Raw genomic sequence first — 10,198 nt, 5'->3', positions numbered from 1 at the left:
TCCGAAGCAGGCTCCAGGTTCTGAGCTGTTAGCACAGAGCCTCACACTGGGCTCAAACTCAGGGACCATAAGATCATGGCCTGAGCTGAAGTCAAGGCTCAACCGACTGAGCCACCTAGGCATCCCTCTACACATATCATCTTAAAACTACAGAAAGAAGGAAGGAAGGAAGGAAGGAAGGAAGGAAGAGAAAATAAGAAAAAATTCTGAAAGAAGTCAGAGGAAAATGCATCTTGTCGACAGAGGAACAAAGATAAGAATTATATCCGATTTCTCCTCAGAAACTATACAAACAAGAAATACTTAACATGCTGAGAGAAAAAAACCTCACCAAACTAGAATCCTGTAATCTACAAACTTATTCTTCAAAAGTGAAGGAGAAATGAAGACATTCTCAGATAAACAAAAATTAAACAAATTTGTGGCCAGTAGACCTGTTTTGCAAGAATTGTTAAAGGAGTTGTTTTTTTTTTTAATTTTTTTTTTCAACGTTTATTTATTTTTGGGACAGAGAGAGACAGAGCATGAACGGGGGAGGGGCAGAGAGAGAGAGGGAGACACAGAATCGGAAACAGGCTCCAGGCTCTGAGCCATCAGCCCAGAGCCTGACGCGGGGCTCGAACTCCCGGACTGCAAGATCGTGACCTGGCTGAAGTCAGACGCTTAACCGACTGCGCCACCCAGGCGCCCCAAAACTTTTGTTTTTCTTATTCTTAATCTAACAAATAACTGTTTGGTTCAAAATAACAATAGCAACAATGTATTCAGTTATGTATGCTCCTTTATATATCTCATGTATATATATATGCTTATGTTTGCTTATTGATAAGTGAATGGCAGGAATGATACTAGGGACATGAGGAGGGTACCAGGAATATTTTGTTATTATAAGGTACTCACGTTACCCATGACAGGTATTGCATTATTTGAAAATGGACATTAGCTGTAAATATATATTGCAAACTCTGGGGCAACCACTAAAAACAAGTTTGTAAACAAAAAGAAGCATAGTCAATACGCTAAGAAAGGAGGGAAAATGGAATCATATAAAATGCTCAATTAAAACCACAAAGGGCAGAAAAAGAGGGAAGCCTTTGACAAAATACAACACCCATTCTCCGTAGACTATGAATAGAGGGGAACTTTCTCACCCTTGTAAGGAATATATCCAAGAAACCTACAGATAACATCACACTTGTGGTAAGAAAGAGGAAGCTTCGCCATGAAGATCAGGTACAAGGCAGGGATGTCCTCACTACTCCTTCTCAACATTGTATTAGAAGTCCTTGCTAATGCAATAAGACAAGTAAAGCAAACAAAAGGAATACAGATTGGGAAGGAGAAATAAAGCTGCCTTTGTTCTCAGATGACATGATCATCTGTGTAGAAAATCCAGAAGAATTCACAAAAAAAAAAAAAAGAGGAAAACCCTCTGGAATGAATAAGTGATGCTAGTAAGGTCAAAGATACAAGATTAATTTACGAAAGTAAATTGCTCTCCTATATGCCAGCAATGAAAGTGGAATCTGAAACTAAAAACACAACATTTTTAGCACCCAAAAAAAGAAATATAAATATGTAAAGACCTATACAAGGATAATTGCAACACTCTAATGAATGAAATCAAAGGAAAGTTGGTTAAATGGGGAAATAGTTCATGTTCATGGACAGGAACAGTCAATACTGTCAAGATGCCAGATCTTCCCAACTTCATCTATAGATTCAATGCAATCTCAGTCAAAATCACAGCAAGTTATTTTGTGGATGTTGATAAAATGATTCTAAAGTTTATATGCAGAGGCGAAAGACCCAGAATAGCCAACACAGTGTTGGAGAAGAGCAAAGAGAGGGTTGACGCTGCTGACCTCAAACTTTCTGCAAAGCCACAGTCATCCAGGATAGACAGACAGACCAATGGAACAGAACGGAGTCTAGAAATAGACACGCACAAATAAAGTCAACGGATTTGTGGCAGAGGAGCAAATGCAATTCAATGGAGCAAAGACAGATGCTGTTAGAGCAACTGGACATCCACATGAAATGTGATCTAGACACAGACTTCACACCCTTAACAAAAATGACCCCAAATGGATCACAGACCCAAATGTAAAATGCAAAACTACAACCCCCCTAGAAGATAACGGATGACCTTAGGTCTGGCAGTAACTTTTTAGATATGACACCAAATGCATGACCCACAAAAGAAATAATTGATAAGCTGGATTTTACTAAAATTAAAATCTTTCGCTTTGCAAAAAACAATGTTGAGAGAATGAGAAGACAAGTTATACAGTGGAAAAAATTTTAAAAATACATATCTGATAAAGAACTGATACTCAAAATATACAAAGGGCCCTTAAAACTCAAAAACAAAAGAAAAACTGTTTAAAAATAGATCAAAGAGGGGTGGCCTGGCTGGCTCAGTCAGTCTCGGTTCATGGGTTTGAGCCCCACGTGGGGCTCCGTGCTGACAACTCAGAGCCTGGAGCCTGCTTCGGATTCTGTGCCTCCCTCTCTTTCTGTCCCTCCCCTGCTCACGCTGTCTCTCTCTCTCTCTCTCAAAAATACATAAACATTAAAACCTTTTAAAAATTAATAAAAAATAAATGGAAGAAAAGACACCTCACTAAGGAGATATTCAGATGGAAAATTAGCATAGAAAAGATGCTCCACATAATACATCATTGTGTAAACGCAAATTAAGGCGGCGACGAGCTACTACTATATACCAATTAGCAGGATCCAAATCCAGAACACTGACAACACCAGATGCTGGCATGGATGTGGAGCCGCAAGAACACTCATTCATCCCTGGTGGGAATGCAAGATGGCACAGCCACTTCAGAAGACAGTTTGTTGGATTCTGACAAGAGTAAACATACTCTCACCGCATGATCTAGCAATCACACTCATTGTTATTTACCCAAAGGAGTTGAAAACTTATGTGCACACAAAAAGCTGCACACAGGTGTTGATAGCAACTTGACTCATAATTTCCCAACCTTGGAAGCAATCAAGATGTCTTTCAGTAGGTGATTGGAAAAATTAACTGTGGTTCATCCAGACAATGGAGTATTATTCAGAGATAAAAAGGAATGATCTATCAAGCCACGAAAAGACATCAAAAAACCTTAAGTGCCGTTACTAAGTGAAAGAAGTCAATCTTAAAAGTCTGTGTACTGGGGCACCTGGGTGGCTCAGTCGGTTGAGCGTCGGACTTCGGCTCAGGTCATGATCTCACGGTTTGTGAGTTCAAGTCCTGCGGTGGGCTCTGTGCTGATATCTCAGAGCCAGGAGCCTGCTTCAGATTCTCCCTATGTTTCCCTATGCTAGGTGTCTCCCTCTCTCTCTGCCCCTAACCCACTTGCATTCTGTCTCTCTCTCAAAAATAAATAGAAAAAAAAAAGTCTGTGTACTGTATGATTCTGATGACAGGACACTCTGGAAGAGGCAAAAACTATGGAGGCAGGAAAGAGTTCAGTGGAGACAGGAAAGAGTTCAGTGGCTGCCATGGTTTCATGGTAGAGTGGAGGGATGGATAGGGGAAGGACCAGGAATTTTTAGGACAGTGCAATTATTCTGTAGGACACCATAATGATGGACACATGTCATATTCGTCCAAACCCATAGAATGTACAAGAGTGAATTGCAATGTAAATGATGAACTTTGAGTAATAACAAATGTATCACCCAGGTGGGGAGGCTTTGCATCTTATGGGAAATCTCTGTACCTTCCTTCAATTTTCCTGTGAACTTGAAATGGTTGTAAAAAAAAATTGTCTCAATTTTAATTTTGTAAAAAATGTGTTTTTTTAAAATGTTTATTTATTTTTGAGACAGAGAGAGACAGAGCATGAACGGGGGAGGGTCAGAGAGAGGGAGACACAGAATCCGAAACAGGCCCCAGGCTCTGAGCTGTCAGCACAGAGCCCGATGCGGGGCTCGAATTCACGGACGGAGAAATCATGACCTGAGCCGAAGTCGGCCGCTTGACCGACTGAGCCACCCAGGTACCCCTGTAAAAAATGTTTTTATTCAGTTTTGGGAGACAGAGAACTAGCAAGGGAGGGGCAGAGAGAGAGAAAGACACAGAATCCGAAGCAGGCTCCAGGCTCTGAGCATGTCAGCACAGAGCCTGACGCGGAGCCCAAACTCACGGACCGCAAGATCATGCATGACCTGAGCCAAAGTCAGGCGACCAACGGATTGAGCCACCCAGGGACCCCATGAAAAATAGTCTTAATTTTAAAAAGAGTACTTCTTCAGCACATTTTTTTCCTGATGTACTCTTGTCAATATGCAAATCACTTGTTCTTCATAACATTCAAATTGGTGTTAAAATCAAAGTAGTAAAAACTCAGTCTTAAAATATGCTTGATAAGATTAATAATATTTTAAAGGGTAACATTTAAAGCCTACATGTCACTATCTATTACTGTTTAAAATTATCTTATTCATATATAATAAAATACATAGAAATTAAGATATATCACACATCACTTTAATGTTTATTTATTTTTGAAGGAGAGAGAGAGACAGAGCATGGGTGGGGGAGGGGCAGAGAGAGAGGGAGACACAGAGTCCGAATGCAGGTTCCAGGCTCTGAGCTGTCAGCACAGAGCCTGAGGTGGGGCTCAAACCAATGAACTATGAGTTCATGACCTGAGCTGAAGTTTAGACGCTCAACCGATGGAGCCACCCAAGTATCCCTCTATCTTTTAATATATAAATATGGATACTCTCATTGATGACGTAGATAAAGCTATCACAAGTTTTGTTCTTAGGCACTTGTGGTTTATCTGACATCTTTTCCTCAGACTGCTTCCTCCAAGATCAGGCCACAGCTTCAGAGACCGATACGGTGCCTTTGTCATCACACCATCTTGGATGCTACCCAGACAGCCAGTTGGTAACACCCAAGTATTACTCCTTCTTCTTCTAGTTCACGCATGGTGCTCAAAATCAATGCCGGGGGCAGGGGGATGCTGGAAAAATTGATGCTCCGTATTTTCTTAATTAACCCAAAAGTATTATATCAGCTGCCCAGTTCATTGAACTCAGAGCATGTGGAGTATCGTCAGTTCATAGAGAGAAGGGAATGTGCCAGCGACACGTATATTTTTCAGTGACCACGTCCATTCCAGGTTCAGCAGAAGTGTGCCTATATTCACGCACACCCCGTTTTCAGACCAGTTGAAGTTATGTCTGTATACAGGCTCACACCATAACTATCAACAAACTTATTTCTAAAAAGAGTTTATCTTTAGGTTTAAAATATTTTTGTCAGTTGGCATCAGCAGTGACAGGCAGTGGCAAGATGGAGTGCAATACATTCGAAATTCACGTTGTCCCCAGTGTGTCCTTCCTTCAGGCTGGCCATGGGTGAGACCTGCCGATTGGGAGTGGACAATCCCACCTTCCCAGTCCACGACTGTGCTCCTCTGTCCCAAAGTTGTCAGTGACCGGAGCAAGTTAAGGACAGTCACTGAGTCTTTTGTCAACAGGTGTCCAATCTTCTGGTACTTGAGATACTTCCTTACAGGCCCAAAGCTCGGTCTTCTGGTAAGTTAAGTAAGTAAGTAAGTCACTGTTGAAAAAGCCTTGGGGTTTCTACGGGAAAGACCGTACCAGGCACCCCTGCTCACACTGCCGCGGAGACCCTCACGCTGCAGTGGAAGTCTGTGGAAGAAATGGACAACGAGGACGCGGCCCCATCTCACTCTGCAGAAGTAGCCAGTACCCCGTAATGGTTGCCCTTCTTGTCGCTCATGTTTTCTGCTCGACTAAATACATGCGCACCCACACACAATAGTTTTGTGTTTCTGAACGCACAGAAATAAAATCATACTGGAGTAAGTATTCTGATTTGCTGCTTTTCATTCACCCTTACATTGGGAGATTAAAACCCGAAATATGTTGTTACTACAATATTGTTCTTGCGACTTTTGGGAGGAGGGGTGCGGGTACCCCCCTTCAGCTGACCTTGCGCTCTCCTGCTCTCCCCTCACCCCCGCTCCCGGCCCCCTGGGGGACCCAGGCCGAGACTAAAGGCCTCCATCCCAGGGCAGAGGGCTAGGCGAGGGGCGTGGATGGAGTTGTGGGCGGGGGAAGGACACTAGGAGCACAGTAGGCGGGCTGGGGGAGGGGTGTGGGCAGAGCGGGGGTGGGGGGTGGGGGTGGGGGTGGGGGGGGAAGGACACCAGGAGACAAGGGGGGGAAGGGAGGGGCGGTAGAGGGAGAGACTTTCCTCGGACCGGGTAGGAAATAGGGGAGGACGCCCTGAGACTCCATTCCTCACTCATTCAAGCCTCGGGTATTCATTCCACAAACGCGGCCGAGAAACCGGCTCATGCGCACAACGCAGCCAAGCCGCGTGTGCGCGGCGGCCCCGGCGGGGGGGAGGAGCCGCGTCCTCACGACCTCTGCCGGAGGCTCAGCGCGCTCTTTTGTCCAAGCGGATGCGCCAGCATAGCCCCGAAGACGCCCCGCTTTTAATCGTCAATCACCGGTTCCCGGTTTATCGAATCTCTGCCCGAGTCAGAAAAACCTTTGTTCCAGAAAATCCTCAAAACTGGTGGTAGCTCTTTCTTGTTTTTAAGGGTGGACTCAACCCCAGGAGGTGGCCCCCAGCGCCGCGCGCCCCCTCCCCAGCTAAAAGGCTGGGCTCAGGCCCCGCTGGGATTCGAACCCAGGATCTCCTGTTTACAAGACAGGCGCTTTAACCAGCTAAGCCACGGAGCCAAACAAAATACTTCCTTCGATAAGTACCTTTTGATTCACCTCTTCCCCCCGCCCCACCTTGTGTTTTGTTTTGAGAAACAGGACTTTCCGTGCTGGTTTCATTCATATGCAGGCACTTTGTGTGGCTTGCGGTGGCTGAACCAGGAGCTGAAATGAGGCCACAGACCGCGTATCTGAGTCCAGACTTCAAGTGAAAATGATACTGTACATGTCTCACGTTTCTATAGCACTTTACAATTTACTGAAAGCTTTCAAATTTATTTCCCCTTTTGGAGGCAAACCGTAAGAGACTCTTACATACAGAGAACAAACTGAAGGTTGATGGGGGTGGGGACAATGGGGGATGGGCATCGAGGAGGTCACTTGTTGGGATGAGCGCGGGGGTGTTGTATGTAAGAGATGAATCACTGGGTTCCACTCCTGCAGCCAAAACCAAACTGGGTGCTGACTTGAGAATGAATGAATGAATGAATGAATGAATGCATTTCCCCCTTGAACTCGAATGGCAACCCCAAGGTGCTGAGCACATTATTGTCCCTATTTTATATTCAGCACCAGTGAAGTAAGGGACTTGTTCAGGTTCACTCGGGCAAACACCAGGGTCAAGACCTAAGCTCCTTTCCTGACGCTCATCCAACCACATTGTTAGTACAGCATTTTCCAAGTGCTGTGGAACACAGAAGCCCAGGAATCCTAGGGACTGCAAAAGCAGCAGTCTAGTTCTTGCTCATGCCCTCTGTCCATCGTGACCCAGCCCAGGGCGGTGGGGTCACCTCTACCTGACGCACTGATGTTCTCTCGACAGAGGAGTAAAAAAGGCCAAATCAAGGACTGTTTGTTTGCTGCTGCTCAAAAGTAACCTGTCGATTCTGCTCACATTCCATTATCCAGGGTGAAGTGAATGAGGCAATTAAAGATGGGGGGGAGGGGGAGTAATCAACTGACCCCAGGAAGTAACCTTGCCCCTGGGAGTAATCATGGTACCCCAGGAAGAGGCAGCAAATACTTCTGAATAATCATCTACCACAACGACAAAAATCCAGTATTATCTCTCACCTTCAAAACCCAGGAGTTTTCTTTTTTCTTTTAAAGTTTTCTTCGTTTGCTCATCTCCTCCCTATTTGTGTTGAAAATGTTTAGTTTTGTGTCTGTCAAGCTTTATTCTCTTTTACTGGACAATAACTATCTTTATGTGAGAGAGAAGGTCTCGAGGTTTATGACTGGGCTTAAACCAACAGCCAGGATGTGTCCTGATCCTTTCCTTTCCACCACATCCAAAAATCCTTGAAGAGGCAGCCAGGAGCCGGGTCATGTCAGCCTGGCCAGGCCAGGGCATCTGTATCAGGTGACAGCACTGGCCGAAGCACACAGCTGGTCGAGGGCAGGGCAGGGGAAGGCAAAGACTTCCCAGCGGCAGGCTGGCCATGGTGCAGAGGTGACTGTCTATAAAGGCTCCCTTCAGACTCCTGTTTTACCAAGAGTTCTTCTTAGCAACTTCCATTTCACCAAGCATTTTGTAGAGTTGACAGTCACTTGCATGCCTCTCTCTCATTCCTTGGCTCCCGTTAAAATCTTACCCCCGGTTCTCTCCTTACTCCTTAGGATTCCTTCCCCACGTCTTGTTGAGCACTCTTTTCCTACCTGACTCTTACATACAGCATTCCAAGAACTTGGTCCTAGGAATTTCTCCTACTGTTCCATTCATTCTCCTTTAGATAATCTTACTGAGTTTCATGCTGGTCAAAACCTTTCATCCAACTCCAGATTTGTAGTTTAGCCTTTTGTTGGAACTCTGATTTCCCCAACAAATGCCTCAAACTTATCAAGTCAAAAAAGGTTATCTTTTTTTGTCTGTTCCTCCTACACAGACCTTCCCTGTGTCTTGATCCTAAATCACTGAAATAACATCAATAGCTGTCCCGAGGTCAAAGATAGGCCACATGGGGATTAGGGAAAATTTGTACGAACATATTGTGGAAGTATCTTTGTAAAAATCAGGTATTTTTAAATTTTCTAAAGAAACCGCTACTATGTATAATTATATACAGGTATGTCCCTTGTGAAATAATGTAAGGTTTCATTTCTACACCTGTTGTTTTCAGTTGATTATCCTTCAACATGAAGAAAACTTCCTTCTCCTTGAAAAGAGGAGAGATCTGTATTTCTATAAAAGGTTTGGACAGTATACTTTTCCTAACCCATAGAGAATTTCTGGCTTTACTTATCTGTGAAATTAAGTATAACAAGATCAGTAAGTTTATAGTGGGTTAATTAACCAGGATTGGCATGGAAATTTGTTGGAAAAAACATAATTTATAACTTTAAAGAACAAATTCAATTTTTAAAACATATATCTTTAATAAATACAGTTTCCTATGACAAAATATTTTATTAACAAGTCCTAAATTTAGGCAATTACTATTAAAATCCTTGAATTTAATAGGAGAGCTTCTTGCTCATCTCAGCAAATATATTAGCCAGTAATTCAATTTGTTGATGAGAAGATGGTTATATTTATACATATAAATTATATAAATATGTATTAATGTACTTAATATGTATTAAATTATATATACATAAAACCTTAATATGACCTTAATTCCACCTGGCAAATGCTCTATATTTTTGTAGCAATTGGAATGGAAATATTTTCCAATCCTCTCCCCTTTCTTTATAACAAAATGATTTTTTGTATTTTCTTTTTTTTTTTTTTTTTTTTTTTTTTTCAACGTTTATTTTTATTTTTGGGACAGAGAGAGACAGAGCATGAACGGGGGAGGGGCAGAGAGAGAGGGAGACACAGAATCGGAAACAGGCTCCAGGCTCCGAGCCATCAGCCCAGAGCCTGACGCGGGGCTCGAACTCACGGACCGTGAGATCGTGAGATCGTGACCTGGCTGAAGTCGGACGCTCAACCGACTGCGCCACCCAGGCGCCCCAGATTTTTTGTATTTTCAAAAGCACTTGAGTAAACCATCACCTTCTTCTTTCAAGATTTTTTTTTTTAATTTTTTTTTTCAACGTTTATTTATTTTTGGGACAGAGAGGGACAGAGCATGAACGGGGGAAGGGCAGAGAGAGAGGGAGACACAGAATCAGAAACAGGCTCCAGGCTCCAAGCCATCAGCCCAGAGCCAGACGCGGGGCTCGAACTCACGGACCGCAAGATCGTGACCTGGCTGAAGTCGGACGCTTAACCGACTGCGCCACCCAGGCGCCCCCAAGATTTTTAAATTAAATTCTACTGTGATTATAATTTTGAAAATAAATTTCATTTTAACCAAAGTTGAATTAGAGTACTTTTTTAAGCTTACAAATGTATATTCCTAGATGCATTCATGACTGAATGATTTTGCAAAATCTATTCCCTGTCTTGATACCTGCTGTTAAAGTTTTGAGGAAATAACTCTTCAGACTTCCTAATACACATGAAATACAATGTCCAATTTAGGATTGT

The 10,198-nt window shown here is 43.2% G+C and overlaps 1 non-coding gene across 1 annotated transcript; it reads right to left on the bottom strand.

Annotated features, from left to right (window-relative positions):
* Positions 1 to 6,667: 6,667 nt before the first annotated feature.
* Positions 6,668 to 6,741, bottom strand: TRNAT-UGU (transfer RNA threonine (anticodon UGU)). Its single transcript has one exon. It is a non-coding gene; the product is annotated as a tRNA-Thr (tRNA).
* Between the last annotated feature and the right edge of the window lie 3,457 nt (positions 6,742 to 10,198).

Source organism: Prionailurus viverrinus, chromosome B2, assembly GCF_022837055.1.
Source record: "Prionailurus viverrinus isolate Anna chromosome B2, UM_Priviv_1.0, whole genome shotgun sequence".
In the NCBI taxonomy this organism is placed as follows: Eukaryota; Metazoa; Chordata; class Mammalia; order Carnivora; family Felidae; genus Prionailurus; species Prionailurus viverrinus.
Note: the sequence above shows the minus strand (reverse complement) of the source record. Positions and strands in the feature narration are given on the sequence as shown.